At 34.4% G+C, this 17,329-nt stretch overlaps 1 pseudogene; it reads left to right on the top strand.

The window, feature by feature from the left end:
• The first annotated feature begins 14,454 nt into the window (after positions 1-14,454).
• On the top strand, positions 14,455-17,246 carry LOC128923469 (uncharacterized; annotated as a pseudogene).
• Positions 17,247-17,329: the final 83 nt, after the last annotated feature.

Below are 17,329 nucleotides of genomic sequence, written 5' to 3'. Positions count from 1 at the left end.
GGTTTATGTTTGTTTATGTTTATGTAATTATTATTTTTCTCATATTTGAGTTAACCTTCTTGTATATAGGTATCATATTTATAAAAATCAATAATTTTATATCTGCTCAGGTTTTTATTTAAAAGACACTTTCTTGTATATTTTACATTGACAAATATAAAAATATAGCATATTTACTCAAAATAATTAAAATACAATAATAAAGCAAATTATTATCAGATTTATATTTAGAGTTCAACTTCTTCAAAATATAGCATACTTACTCAAAATAACAAACATCAAAAACGTTATTTCATCGAAATCATTAATTTTCCAGTTTATCAGATTTATGTATAAAGTTCACATTCCTGTTAAATAAATATCGACAAATAGAACCTTATATCATATCTATTGACATTGACAAATAGAACAATAGCATATTTACTTAAAATCATTTATTTTACATTTTCTCAAATTTATGTTTGAAGTTCACCTTCCTGTAAATTCCCTTCCGATACTATATAACTTATACATTCACAAATAGAACAACATAGCATAAGTACTCACAATAACTAATTATGCAGTTTCTCAGATTTATATTTATGATTATTGTTCACTTTCTTTTAGAACCATATATTCAATTTATTCTAAAATTAATAACTTTAGATTTGTATATATATTAAGTTTAAGGTTCCCTTTCTTGTAAATTATACATTGCCAAATAGAACAATAGCATATTTAATTAAAATCTTCAATTTCACATTTACTCAGGTTTATGTTGGAAGTTCACCTTCCTGTCATCAATTAATTATGCATTTTCTTAGATTTATGTATTAAGTTCACATTCTTGTCATCAAAATCATTAATTTTTTAGTTTATCAGATTTATGTATAAAGTTCACATTCTGTTAAATAAATATCGACAAATAGAACCTTATATCATATCTATTGACATTGACAAATAGAACAATAGCATATTTACTTAAAATCATTTATTTTACATTTTCTCAAATTTATGTTTGAAGTTCACCTTCCTGTAAATTCCCTTCCGATACTATATAACTTATACATTCACAAATAGAACAATATAGCATACATACTCACAATAACTAATTATGCAGTTTCTGTGATTTATATTTATGATTATTGTTCACTTTCTTATAGAACCATACATACAATTTATTCAAAAATTAATAACTTTACATCTGTATATATATTATGTTTAAGGTTCACTTTCTTGTAAATTTTACATTAACAAATAGAACAATGTCAAATTTAGTTAAAATCTTTAATATTACATTCTCTCAGGTAAGTTTTAAGTAGTCCTTCATGTAAATTCACTTTCAATACAATATATATATGTATTCATTTAATTTATGCATTCACAAATAGAAAAATATAGCATACATTCCCAGACGATGGAACGATGAGCTGTACGAGTTATACGACGACATTCACATAGTTCAGCGAATAAAAAGACAGCGGCTACGCTGGCTAGGTCATGTTGTCCGAATGGACGAAAACACTCCAGCCCTGAAAGTGTTCGATGCAGTACCCGCCGGAGGAAGCCGAGGAAGGGGAAGGCCTCCACTCCGTTGGAGGGACCAGGTGGAGAGCGACCTGGTTACACTTGGGATCTCCAACTGGCGCCGAACTGCGAAGGAGAGAGACAGGTGGCGCACTATCGTCGATTCGGCTATAACCGGCTAAACGGTTGCAACGCCAATCACATACATACATACCCATAATAACTAATTATGCAGTTTCTAATATTTAATTTATTATAATTAGTGCATTTAGATCTCTACATGTTTATGATTATTGTTTACTTTCTTGTAGAACCATATTTAAAATTTATCCAAAAATTAATTACTTTACATCCCATACATATTATGTTCACATTCCTGTTAAATAAATATCGACAAATAGAATCTTATATCATATCTATTCAAACTTATTACCTAATAATAACTAATTATGAATTTTCTTATATTTAATTAATTAAAATTAGTGCATTTAGATCTCTACATGTTTATGATTATTGTTTACTTTCTTGTAGAACCATATTTAAAATTTATCCAAAAATTAATTACTTTACATCTCCATACATATTATGTTCACATTCCTGTTAAATAAATATCGACAAATAGAATCTTATACCACATCTCTTCAAAATTATTACCAAATAAAAACTAATTATGCAATTTCTTATATTTAATTAATTAAAATTATTGCATTTAGATTTCTACATGTTTATGATTATTGTTTACTTTCTTGTAGAACCATATATAAAATTGATTCAAAAATTAATAAGTTTACATCTGTATATATATTATGTTCACTGTTAAATAAATATCGACAAATAGAAACTTATGTATAATCCATTGACATTGACAAATAGAGCAACATTATATTTACTTAAAATCTTTTATTTTACATTTTCTCAGATTTTTGTGTGAAGTTCACCTTCCTGTAAATTCACTTCCGATACTATATAGCTTATACATTCACAAATAGAACAACATACCATGAGTACTCACAATAACTAATTATGCAGTTTCTCAGACTTATATTTAAGATTATTGTTCACTTTCTTGTAGAACCATATATTCAACTTATTCTAAAATCAATAACTTTAGATTTGTATACATATTATGTTTAAGGTTCGTTTTCTTGTAAATTATACATTGCCAAATAGAACAATAGCATATTTATTTAAAATCTTCAATTTCACATTTTCTCAGGTTTATGTTTGAAGTTCACCTTCCTGTATATGCTCAATATCATTAATTATGCATGTTCTTAGATTTATGTATAAAGTTCACGTTCTTGTAAAATAAATATCGACAAACAGAACCATGTATTAGAATTAAATAAAATCAAACATTTTACTTAACTTATAAACTTATATTATGTCATCGAAATCATTAATTATCCAGTTTCTCAGATGTATGTATAGAGTCCACATTCCTGTTAAATAAATATCGACATATAGAAGCTTATATAACATATATTGACATTGACAATTAGAACAATAGCATATTTACTTAAAATCTTTTAATTTACATTTCCTCAGATTTATGTTTGATGTTCACTTTCCTGTAAATTCACTTTCGATACAATATATATATATATATTCAATTAACTTATACATTCACAAATAGAACAATATACCATATATCGTCGCACCCTAATGGTGTGTGGATATTGATATGCGTGTGAGTGTATCTGTACACAGTTTAGGGAATTTCATTAGAAGACTAAGTTCTTCAGTATTGCAACAGCCGTTAATTGTGCTGTGATTGGTTGCAGCATGTTGTCACTTCAAAAAGTACCGATTTAGCGGGGCGACAGCGTGGCGCGGCTATTATCGAGTGTGGTTGTCTGTATGTCGCTTCTTCAAGAAGTACCGTTTTAGCGGGGCGACAGCGTGGTGTCGCTATCGTCGAGCGTGGTTCGGTGGTAAGCACAAAAAGGAAGAAAACGACGTAGAGTGAGTCCTCTTGAGGACTTGGCATAGTAAATTTGTGTTAATAATTCATATTGTAAAGTGCTATTAAAATATTGTGAAGTGAAACTGAAATCCGCTGCGCTACAACGATGTCTAACAAAGACATTAATATTCCGACATCAGAAGTGGAATCTGCCCATCTGCCTCAAGCATTGGATGGACCATGGTGAACTATGATGGAGTTGCAGAATCAAAATTTAATTGAACTTGTGCGGGCCATAAGAACAAGACAAGACAAAAACCATCATCAATAGAGTGTCATTTTTGCGGAAAATTGGGTCATAAAATGTTTGAATGCAGATTAAGAAAACAACAGAATCACTTTGCGAGCCACAAAACACGACATGGCAAACACGATGGTCACCGTGAAAAATCAAATGGAACTTGCTACAAGTGCGGAGAATTGGGTCACATATCTACCCAATGTACAAAGAAGGAAGTTCGTAAGAACACCGGGAACCGGGAAAAGCGAGTGGAACAGTGCAGCCTTGCAATACCTAAAGCATACTTGAACCACAGAGACCAAATTTTTGAAATCAACTTTGATTCTTAATCGGAATGTTCGTTAATGAAAGAAAAGCTAAGTATAAAATTTTCTGGTAAAAGATTCAATAACATTGTATGCTAAAAGGTATAGGCAGTAATGGAATATGTAGTACTGTACAAATATTAAGTAACGTAAAAATTGACGATATTTGTTTTGAAATTTTGTTTTATGTAATAGGCGATGATAATATGCAAAATGACATTGTCATTGGCCGTGAAATACTTAATCAGGGTTTTAATATTGTTATTTCATAAAACCAATTTAAAATTTCAAGAACCAAAATGGTTAATTTATGTACTGGCAGTGGGCCAGCCGATATTAATACTGAGCTTGAGGGGAAGACAAAATAAAACTACATTCATTGTTAGCAAAGTACTCAAATTCATTTATAACTGGTATCCCAAGCACAAAAGTCAGAATTGGTGAAATGAAAATTAGATTAATTGATCCAACAAAAACTGTACAAAGAAGGCCATATCGTTTAAGACCATGTGAGCGAGATTTAGTTCGAGAAAAAATTAATGAATTACTAAAATGTAATATAATTAAGCCAGCTGTTCACCTTATGCTAGCCCTATACTATTGATTATGAAAAAAAAATGGTTCAGAAGGCCTTGTGTTGACTATAGAGAGCTAAATTCATATACAGTCGCTGATAAATACCCGTTACCACTTATACAAGATCAAATAAATAGACCTGGAGGAGCTAATTACTTTACATGTCTAGATATGGCCAGTGGATATTATCAAATTCCTTTACATTCAGGGTCTATTGAGTATACGGCGTTTGTAACGCCAGATGGCCAAAACGAATTTTTATCTTTGCCATTCGGGCTCAGAAACGCAAGGGGTATCGAGCAAATTCCTTTGTTCGTCCAAACCCACAGAAAATTGTAGCGTTGACTGCTCTTCCGCCTCCACAGTCAATCACTTCACTCAGACAATTTATAGGCTTAGCGTCTTACTTCCGACAGTTTATTAAGGGATTTTCACAATTAATGAAACCGTTATACTCCTTAACTGCAGACAAAAATAAATTTACTTGGAAAACGGAACATGAACAGATACGGAAAAAGGTCATTGCCATTCTTACTGAAAAACCAGTTCTTTTTATCTTTGACCCAATTTATGCAATCGAATTGCATACAGACGCAAGTTGTACTGGCTACGGTGCAATTTTATTACATAATTTTTAATAACAAACCTCAAGTAATAGAATATTATAGCAAAACTACTTAACCCGCAGAATCAAGATATCACTCGTATGAGTTGGAAACCTTAGCTGTTGTAAACTCCATAAAACATTTTCGACATTATTTGTTGGGCAGGAACTTTATTGTTTATACTGACTTCAACTCACTAAAAGCGTCAAAAAATAAACAAGATTTAACCCCCAGAGCACAACGATGGTGGGCTTATTTGCAATCATTCACATTCGATATTCAGTATAGAAAAGGAAAAAGAATGGCACATGTTGACTTTTTATTGAGAAATCCTCCTTTAACAAAGTCTACTTCGATCACAAAATGAGTCGATGAGAAGAGAGTAAATTTAGCTGAAATTTCAAGCAACTGGCTTATTGCCGAACAGCGTCGATATTCGAACTTTGTCGAAATTGTAACAAAATTAAAAGAGTTTTCTCTGCCTGAAGATATTGCGAAAACCTATGAATTGAGGGCGGGAGTTCTTCATCGAAAAATACAGAGAAATGGCAGAACACGTTGTTTACCACGGTGCCACGAGCTTTTAGATGGTCTGTTATAAACCAAGTTCATGAGTCAATAATGCATTTAGGTTTTGATAAGACATTGGAAAAAACTTACGACTTTTACTGGTGTGACAATATGTCAAAATATGTTAAAAACTTTGTTGACAACTGCATCACTTGGAAAATGTCAAATGTTTAGATCAGAAAATAAACTTGCATTTAATAGCCACTGGTGCATGAGCACGTTAAAAAATATGTTAACGGCGATTGAAACTTGAACTCAGTTTTGGCAGGATGTGTTAGGAGAGGTGCTATTGGCAATCAATTGTACAACCAACCGCATTGCGAAAGCAAGTCCTTTAAAAATGTTGTTGGGAAAGGTAGCACACCCATTAAGATTACTTCCCCCTAGTGAAATAGAAAATGTTGTTGATCTGCCAAACGTAAGAGCGCAAGCGGCAAAGAAAGTGTTAGCAACTGCAGTTTATGATAAAACACGATTTGATAAAATAAGGCAAAAGTAGTTAGACACAAAGTTGGGGATTTTGTGTTACTTAAAAGTGAAGAAAGACATCAGGCCAAGTTAAGTCCGAAATTCAAGGGGCCTTTTGAAATAAGAGAGATTCTAGAAGGTGACAGGTACATTTTGAAATCTTTAACCAATGAAAGGAATTATAAATATGCACACGAAGATTTAAGAAAGTTACCAGAGGCGCAAGTGCCTGAGGATGTTGTTGCAAGTAGAGAATCCGTTGCGAACGGAGAAGAGAGTGAAAATGAAAATATTGAAAGTATTGAGGGTGTTGAAGTTACTGAAGAAAATGAGAATGAAGATGTTGAGAATGTTGAAATGACTAAAGAGAGTGAAGTAAACGAATAACAAAATAATGACAAAATATAAGAAAGCCTGGCACATGTGCAAAACATACTAATGGTTGTTTTGATTATGGCGTGTGGTGCATTGGATATTATAATGTAAAACCTGTCTGTTTAATGATAATGTAAAAATGAGCTGTACTAAAGAAAAAGATTTTGTATTAGTTAAGAAGGAAACAGAAACATGAAGATGTAATTTGTCAATGGCAATTTGAATAAATTTTTGTAAGTTGATTGAATAATAACTTAGCATTTTTGTTAAAATTGCACGAGGTCGTGTAATGGTCAGGATGGCCGTGTCGGCGCACCCTAATGGTGTGTGGATATTGATATGCGTGTGAGTGTATCTGTACACAGTTTAGGGAATTTCATTAGAAGACTAAGTTCTTCAGTATTGCAACAGCCGTTAATTGTGCTATGATTGGTTGCAGCATGTTGTCACTTCAAGAAGTACCGATTTAGCAGGGCGACAGCGTGGCGCCGCTATCATCGAGTGTGGTTGTCTGTATGTCGCTTCTTCAAAAAGTACCGTTTTAGCGGGGCGACAGCGTGGTGTCGCTATCGTCGAGCGTGGTTCGGTGGTAAGCAGAAAACCGAAGAAAACGACGTAGAGTGAGTGGTCTTGAGGACGTGGCATAGTGAAGTTGTGTTAATAATTAATATTTTAAAATGCTATTAAAATATTGTAAAGTGTGAAGTGATTCCGAAACCCGCTGCGCTACAACGATGTCTAACATTAATATTCCGACACATACATACTCACAATAACTAATTATGCAGTTTCTCAGATTTATATATATAATTATTGTTCACTTTCTTGTAGAACCATATATAAAATTTATTCAAAAATTAATAACTTTACATCTGTATATATATTATGTTTAAGATTCACTTTCTTGTAAATTATACATTGACAAATAAAACAATAGCTTACTTAAAATCTTCAATTTTACATTTCCTCAAGTTCACCTTCCTGTAAGTTCATATTTAATACAATATATATATATTCAATTAACTTATACATTCACAAATAGCATACAACAACTAATTATGCAGTTTCTCAGATTTATATTTATGATTATTGTTCACCATATATAAAATTTCACTTTCTTGTAAATTATACAATGACAAATACAACAATATAGCAAATTTATTAATTTCATTAAGTATTTCTTGTAAAATGAATATTGACAAACAGAACCATCTATTAAAATTATATAAAATCAAACATTTTACATCTCTTGATGTTTATGTTAAAGTTCACTTTCTTCTAAATTATACATTGACAAATTAAACAATATAGCACATTTACTTTAAATCATAAATTATATATATCCTTAGATTTAGATATAAAGTACACATTCTTGTAAAATACATATCGACAAATATAACCATATATCAAATTTATTTAATATCAATAACATTGTACACATTCTTGTAAATTATACATTGCCAAATAGAACAATAGCATATTTAATTAAAATCTTCAATTTCACATTTACTCAGGTTTATGTTGGAAGTTCACCTTCCTGTCATCAATTAATTATGAATTTTCTTAGATTTATGTATTAAGTTCACAATCTTGTCATCAAAATCATTAATTTTTTAGTTTATCAGATTTATGTATAAAGTTCACATTCCTGTTAAATAAATATCGACAAATAGAACCTTATATCACATCTATTGACATTGACAAATAGAACAATAGCATATTTACTTAAAATCATTTAGTTTACATTTTCTCAAATTTATGTTTGAAGTTCACCTTCCTGTAGATTCACTTTCGATACTATATAAATTATACATTCACAAATAGAACAACATAGCGTACGTACTCACAATAACTAATTATGCAGTTTCTCAGATTTATATTTAAGATTATTGTTCACTTTCTTTTAGAACCATATATTCAATTTAATCTAAAATTAATAACTTTAGATTTGTATATATATTAAGCTTAAGGTTCACTTTCTTGTAAATTATACATTGCCAAATAAAACAATAGCATATTTAATTAAAATCTTCAATTTCACATTTACTCAGGTTTATGTTGGAAGTTCACCTTCCTGTTATCATTTAATTGTGCATTTTCTTAGATTTATGTATTAAGTTCACATTCTTGTCATCAAAATCATTAATTTTTTAGTTTATGAGATTTATGTATAAAGTTCACATTCCTGTTAAATAAATATCGACAAATAGAACCTTATATCACATCTATTGACATTGACAAATAGAACAATAGCATATTTACTTAAAATCATGTATTTTACATTTTTTCAAATTTATGTTTGAAGTTCACCTTCCTGTAAATTCACTTCCGATACTATATAACTTATACATTCACAAATAGAACAACATAGCATAAGTACTCACAATAACTAATTATGCAGTTTCTCAGACTAATATTTATAATTATTGTTTACTTTCTTGTAGAACCATATATTCAACTTATTCTAAAATTAATAACTTTAGATTTGTATATATATTATGTTTAAGGTTCACTTTCTTGTAAATTATACATTGCCAAATAGAACAATAGCATATTTACTTAAAATCTTCAATACATACAGATATTAATATTATGTTTAAGATTCACTTTCTTGTAAATTATACATTGAGAAATAGAATAATAGCATCTTTACCTAAAATCTTCAATTTCACATTTCTTCAATATTCAGTAGATTCATATTTAATGCAATATATATATATATTCAATTAACTTATACATTCACAAATAGCATACAAACTCACAACAACTAATTATGCAGTTTCTCAGATTTATATTTATGATTATTGTTCACTTTCTTGTAGAACCATATATAAAATTTCACTTCCTTGTAAATTATACAATGACAAATACAACAATATAGCAAAATTATTAATTTCATTAAGTATTTCTTGTAAAATGAATATTGACAAACAGAACCATCTATTAAAATTATATAAAATCAAACATTTTACATCTCTTGATGTTTATGTTAAAGTTCACTTTCTTCTAAATTATACATTGACAAATTAAACAATATAAGAAATTTACTTTAAATCATAAATTATAGATATACTTAGATTTATATTTAAAGTAAACATTCTTGTAAAATAAATATCGACAAATATAACCATATATCAAATTTATTTAATATCAATAACATTGTACACATTCTTGTAAATTATACATTGCCAAATAGAACAATAGCATATTTACTTAAAATCTTCAATTTCAAATTTTCTCAGGTTTATGTTTGTTTATGTTTATGTAATTATTATTTTTCTCATATTTAAGTTTAGCTTCTTTTATATAGGTATCATATTTATAAAAATCAATAATTTTATATCTGCTCAGGTTTATATTTAAAAGACACTTTCTTGTATATTTTACATTGACAAATATAAAAATATAGCATATTTACTCAAAATAATTAAAATACAATAATAAAGCAAATGTATTATCAGATTTATATTTAGAGTTCAAATTCTACAAAATATAGCATATATATATATATATATATATTTGGCGTAGGAACCGCTTTAAGCGATTATAGCCGAATCCACCAGAGCGCGCCACTCATTCCTCCTTTTTGCTTTTTGGCGCCAACTGGAAACACCAAGTGAAGCCAGGTCACTTTGCACTTGGTCTTACCACCGGAGTGGAGGTCGTCCTCTTCCGCGGCTTCCTCCAGCGGGTACTGCATCAAATACTTTCAGAGCTGGAGTGTTTTCTTCCATCCGTACAACATGACCTAGTCAGCGTAGCCGCTGTCTTTTTATTCGCTGAACTATGTCAATGTCGTCGTATAAATCGTACAGCTCATCGTTCCATCGTCTGCGATATTCGCCGTTGCCAATGTTTAGAGGACCATAAATCTTGCGCAAAACCTTTCTCTCGAAAACCCCAAGAGTCGTCTCATCGGATGTTGTCATCGTCCACGCTTCAGCGCCATACATCAGGACGGGAATAATGAGCGACTTATAGAGTTTGATTTTGGTTCGTCGAGAGAGGACTTTACTTTTCAATTGCCTACTCAGTCCAAAGTAGCACCTGTTGGCAAGAGTGATTCTGCGTTGGATTTCAAGGCTGACATTGTTGGTGTCGTTAATGCTGGTTCCCAGATAAACGAAATTATCTACAACTTCAAAGTTATGACTGTCAACAGTGACGTGGGAGCCAAGACGCGAGTGCGCTGACTGTTTGTTTGATGACAGGAGATATTTCGTCTTGTCCTCATTCACCACCAGACCCATACGCTTCGCTTCTTTATCTAGTCTGGAAAACGCAGAACAAACGGCGCGGTTGTTGCTTCCGATGATATCAATATCATCGGCATACGCCAGGAGCTGTACACTCTTGTAGAAGATTGTACCCTCTCTATTTAGTTCTGCAGCTCGTATTATTTTTTCCAGCAATAGATTGAAGAAGTCGCACGATAGTGAGTCACCCTGTCTGAAGCCTCGTTTGGTATCGAACGGCTCGGAGAGGTCCTTCCCGATCCTGACGGAGCTTTTGGTGTTGCTCAACGTCAGCTTACATAGCCGTATTAGTTTTGCAGGGATACCAAATTCAGACATCGCGGCATAAAGGCAGCTCCTTTTCGTGCTATCGAAGGCAGCTTTAAAATCGATAAAAAAATGGTGGGTATCGATTCTTCTCTCTCGGGTCTTTTCCAAGATTTGGCGCATGGTGAATATCTGGTCCATTGTAGATTTTCCAAGTCTAAAGCCACACTGATAAGGTCCAATCAGTTCGTTGACGGTGGGCTTTAGTCTTTCACACAATACGCTCGACAAAACCTTATATGCGATATTGAGGAGACTTATACCACGGTAGTTGGCGCAGATTGTGGGGTCTCCCTTCTTATGGATTGGGCAGAGCACACTAAGATTCCAATCGTCAGGCATGCTTTCTTCCGACCATATTCTACAAAGAAGCTGATGCATGCACCTTATCAGTTCTTCGCCGCCGTATTTGAATAGCTCGGCCGGTAATCCATCGGCCCCCGCCGCTTTGTTGTTCTTCAAGCGGGTAATTGCTATTTGAATTTCTTCATGGTCGGGTAATGGAACATCTATTCCATCGTCATCGATTGGGGAATCGGGTTCGGTGTTGTGCTTTCACTGCCATTGAGCAGGTCGGAGAAGTGTTCCCTCCATAATCCCAGTGTGCTCTGGACATCCGTTACCAGATTACCTTCTCGGTCCCTACATGATAATGCTCCGGTCTTGAAACCTTCTGTTAATCGCCTCATCTTTTCATAAAATTTTCGAGCATTACCCATGTCGGCCAGCTTTTCAAGCTTTTCATACTCACGCATTTCGGCCTCTTTCTTTTTACGTCTGCAAATGCGTCTCGCTTCCCTCTTCAGTTCTCGATATCTATCCCACCCCGAACGTGTTGTGGTCGATCGCAACGTTGCGTGGTAGGCAGTCTGTTTTCTCTCCACTGCGGAACGACAATTCTCATCGTACCAACTGGTTTTTTGGCGTTGCCGGAGACCAATTGTTTCGGCTGCAGCGGTATGCAATGAGTTTGACATGCCGTTCCACAGCTCCCTTATATCGAGATGCTGATGAGTGCTCTCAGAGAGCAGGAGTGCAAGTCGAGTAGAAAATCGTTCGGCTGTCGGTTGTGATTGCAGCTTTTCGACGTCGAACCTTCCTTGTGTTTGTTGACGGGCGTTCTTTGCTGCACAGAGGCGAGTGCGTATCTTTGCTGCTACTAGATAATGGTCCGAGTCAATGTTTGGTCCTCGGAGCGTACGCACGTCTAAAACACTGGAGACATGTCTTCCGTCTATCACAACGTGATCGATTTGATTGCGCGTGTTTCGATCAGGGGACAGCCACGTTGCTTGATGAATTTTTTTATGCTGGAATCTGGTACTACAGACAACCATATTTCGGGCCCCAGCGAAGTCGATCAGCCTCAGGCCGTTTGGCGATGTTTCGTCATGGAGGCTGAATTATCCGACTGTTGTGCCAAAGACACCTTCTTTACCCACCCTGGCGTTAAAATCGCCAAGCACGATTTTGACATCGTGGCGGGGGCAGCGCTCATAGCTGCGTTATAGGCGCTCATAGAAAGCATCTTTGGTCGCATCGTCCTTCTCTTCCGTTGGGGCGTGGGCGCAAATCAGCGATATGTTGAAGAACCTCGCTTTGATGCGGATTGTGGCAAGACGTTCATCCACCGGGGTGAATGCCAGGACTCGGCGACGTAGTCTCTCTCCCACCACAAATCCAACACCGAATTTGCGCTCCTTTATATGGCCGCTGTAGTAGATGTCACAAGGACCCACCTTCTTCCGTCCTTGTCCCGTCCATCGCACTTCTTGGACGGCGGTGATGTCAGCCTTTAGTTGTATGAGGACATCAACCAGCTGGGCAGAGGCACCTTCCCAATTAAGAGTCCGGACATTCCAGGTGCATGCCCTCAAATCATAGTCCTTTATACGTTTGCAGTGGTCGTCATCAAAAGGGGGGTTTCTCATCCGAGGCCTGTGTTTCTTATTCACTGGTTATTCGTTTTTATGTGGTGGGTCCCAAGCCCTACGCACAACCGCACAAGCGGGCTTCGCCTTCTCACTTTAGCTCGCCTCCAAACGGATGTCTGTTAGCTACCCAGGGGATACTTGGTCTAAAACCGGAAGTCGAGAGCTGCTTGAGTCATATGCAAAAGAATCGTTCCTGGCCACTCCCAAGTGAATGGCAATCAGAAACTTTCCTCACTTGCGTGAACTTCTACATATGACCCCATCCCCCAGTGCAAAATATAGCATACTTACTTAAAATAACAAACATTAAAAACGTTATTTCATCGAAATCATTAATTATCCAGTTTATCAGATGTATGTATAAACTTCACATTCCTGTTAAATAAATATCGACAAATAGAACCTTATATCACATCTATTGACAAATAGCACAATAGCATATTTACTTAAAATCATTTATTTTACATATTCTCAAACTTATGTTTGAAGTTCACCTTCCTGTATATGCTCAATATCATTAATTATGCATTTTCTTAGATTTATGTATAAAGTTCACGTTCTTGTAAAATAAATATCGACAAACAGAACCATGTATTAGAATTAAATTAAATCAAACATTTTACTTAACTTATAAACTTATATTTAAAGAACACTTTCTTGTAGATTTTACATTGACAAATAGAAAAATATAGCATATTTACTCAAAATAATTAAAATAAAATAATAAATGTAAAACGAAAATGTATTCTCAGATTTATATTTAGTTTTCAACTTCTATATCAAAAATATAGCATACTTACTCAAAATAACTAACATCAGAAACGTTATGTCATCGAAATCATTAATTATCCAGTTTCTTTGATTTATGTATAAAGTTCACATTCCTGTTAAATAAATATCGACATAGGAATTTCATTAGAAGACTAAGTTCTTCAGTATTGCAACAACCGTTAATTGTGCTGTGATTGGTTGCTGCATGTTGTCACTTCAAGAAGTACCGATTTAGCGGGGCGACAGCGTGGCGCCGCTATCATCGAGTGTGGTTGTATGTGTCTCGCTTCTTCAAGAAGTACCGTTTTAGGGGGCGACAGCGTGGTGTCGCTATCGTCGAGCGTGGTTCAGTGGTAAGCACAAAGAGGAAGAAAACGACGTAGAGTCAGTCGTCTTGAGGACTTGGCATAGTGAAGTTGTGTTAATAATTCATATTGTAAAGTGCTATTAAAATATTGTGAAGTGAAACCGAAACCAGCTGCGCTACAACGATGTCTAACAAAGACATTAATATTCCGACATCAGAAGTGGAATCTGCCCATCTGCCTCAAGCATTGGATGGACCATGGTGAACTATGATGGAGTTGCAGAATCAAAATTTAATTGAACTTGTGCGGGCCATAAGAACAATGGTACCTGATGTGGGGCAGAGCAAATCAGTGCAACTGCCCAAATTCAATCCAGACAATGGAGGCGCCAACGCTTCATCGTGGTGTAATACGGCTGAAATAATCCTACAAGAAAATGTGTTAAAAGGCAGTGCGTTGGTTGTGGCTTTAAGTTCAGCAATGGAGGGAAGCGCTTCGCAATGGCTTTCGCATGTGTGCTACGCTGATATCACCTGGCTTGAGTTTAAAGAATTGTTTATACAACGCTTCAACACTATAGAAACACCAGCCGCCATGTTTCTTAATATGCTATCAAATCGACCGATAGCGAAAATCTGGCAATCCATGCGAGTCGCATGGTTACGGAACTAACAACGAAGTGGCGTCAATTGGAAACTGAAGAGATTGCTATGTCTGTGACCTTTGCGTTGTTGTCAAGCTTCGATAGCCGATTGCAGCGTTTTTTGTTTCACATCAAATATTCGAACCAGAGGCGATTTACAGTCTGAATTAATAGCGTTCAAAAGGAAAAGTGGTGTTATGGAGCAAAAGCCCGAAATTAATGCAAAACGACAAAAACCATCATCAATAGAGTGTCATTTTTGCGGAAAATTGGGTCATAAAATGTTTGAATGCAGATTAAGAAAACAACAGAATCACTTTGCGAGCGACAAAACACGACATGGCAAACACGATGGTCACCGTGAAAAATCAAATGTAACTTGCTACAAGTGCGGAGAATTGGGTCACATATCTACCCAATGTACAAAGAAGGAAGTTCGTAAGAACACCGGGAACCGGGAAAAGCGAGTGGAACAGTGCAGCGTTGCAATACCTAAAGGATACTTGAACCAAAGAGACCAAATTTTTGAAATCACCTTTGATTCTGGATCGGAAAGTTCGTTAATGAAAGAAAAGCTAAGTATAAAATTTTCTGGTAAAACATTCAATAACATTGTATGCTAAAAGGTATAGGCAGTAATGGAATATGCAGTACTGTACAAATATTAAGTAACGTAAAAATTGACGATAATTGTATTGAAATTTTGTTTTATGTAATAGGCGATGATAATATGCAAAATGACATTGTCATTGGCCGTGAAATACTTAATCAGGGTTTTAATATTGTTATTTCATAAAACCAATTTAAAATTTCAAGAACCAAAATGGTTAATTTATGTACTGGCAGTGGGCCAGCCGATATTAATACTGAGCTTCAGGGGAAGACAAAATAAAACTACATTCATTGTTAGCAAAGTACTCAAATTCATTTATAACTGGTATCCCAAGCACAAAAGTCAGAATTGGTAAAAGAAGGCCATATCGTTTAAGTCCATGTGAGCGAGATTTAGTTCGAGAAAAAATTAATGAATTACTAAAATGTAATATAATTAGGCCAGCTGTTCACCTTATGCTAGCCCTATACTATTGATTATGAAAAAGAAATGGTTCAGAAGGCCTTGTGTTGACTATAGAGAGCTAAATTCATATACAGTCGCTGATAAATACCCGTTACCACTTATACAAGATCAAATAAATAGACCTGGAGGAGCTAATTACTTTACATGTCTAGATATGGCCAGTGGATATTATCAAATTCCTTTACATTCAGGGTCTATTGAGTATACGGCGTTTGTAACGCCAGATGGCCAAAACGAATTTTTATCTTTGCCATTCGGGCTCAGAAACGCAAGGGGTATCGAGCAAATTCCTTTGTTCGTCCAAACCCACAGAAAATTGTACCGTTGACTGCTCTTCCGCCTCCACAGTCAATCACTTCACTCAATTACTCACAATTTATAGTGTTAGCGTCTTACTTCCGACAGTTTATTAAGGGATTTTCACAATTAATGAAACCGTTATACTTCTTAACTGCAGACAAAAATAAATTTATTTGGAAAACGGAACATGAACAGATACGGAAAAAGGTCATTGCCATTCTTACTGAAAAACCAGTTCTTTTTATCTTTGACCCAATTTATGCAATCGAATTGCATACAGACGCAAGTTGTACTGGCTACGGTGCAATTTTATTACACAATTTTTAATAACAAACCTCAAGTAATAGAATATTATAGCAAAACTACTTCACCCGCAGAATCAAGATATCACTCGTATGAGTTGGAAACCTTAGCTGTTGTAAACTCCATAAAACATTTTCGACATTATTTGTTGGGCAGGAACTTTATTGTTTATACTGACTTCAACTCACTAAAAGCGTCAAAAAATAAACAAGATTTAACCCCCAGAGCACAACGATGGTGGGCTTATTTGCAATCATTCACATTCGATATTCAGTATAGAAAAGGAAAAAGAATGGCACATGTTGACTTTTTATTGAGAAATCCTCCTTTAACAAAGTCTACTTCGATCACAAAATGAGTCGATGAGAAGAGAGTAAATTTAGCTGAAATTTCAAGCAACTGGCTTATTGCCGAACAGCGTCGATATTCGAACTTTGTCGAAATTGTAACAAAATTAAAAGAGTTTTCTCTGCCTGAAGATATTGCGAAAACCTATGAATTGAGGGCGGGAGTTCTTCATCGAAAAATACAGAGAAATGGCAGAACACGTTGTTTACCACGGTGCCACGAGCTTTTAGATGGTCTGTTATAAACCAAGTTCATGAGTCAATAATGCATTTAGGTTTTGATAAGACATTGGAAAAAACTTACGACTTTTACTGGTGTGACAATATGTCAAAATATGTTAAAAACTTTGTTGACAACTGCATCACTGGGAAAATGTCAAATGTTTAGATCAGAAAATAAACTTGCATTTAATAGCCACTGGTGCATGAGCACGTTAAAAAATATGTTAACGGCGATTGAAACTTGAACTC

Source organism: Zeugodacus cucurbitae, chromosome Y, assembly GCF_028554725.1.
Source record: "Zeugodacus cucurbitae isolate PBARC_wt_2022May chromosome Y, idZeuCucr1.2, whole genome shotgun sequence".
Taxonomy (NCBI): Eukaryota; Metazoa; Arthropoda; class Insecta; order Diptera; family Tephritidae; genus Zeugodacus; species Zeugodacus cucurbitae.
Note: the sequence above shows the minus strand (reverse complement) of the source record. Positions and strands in the feature narration are given on the sequence as shown.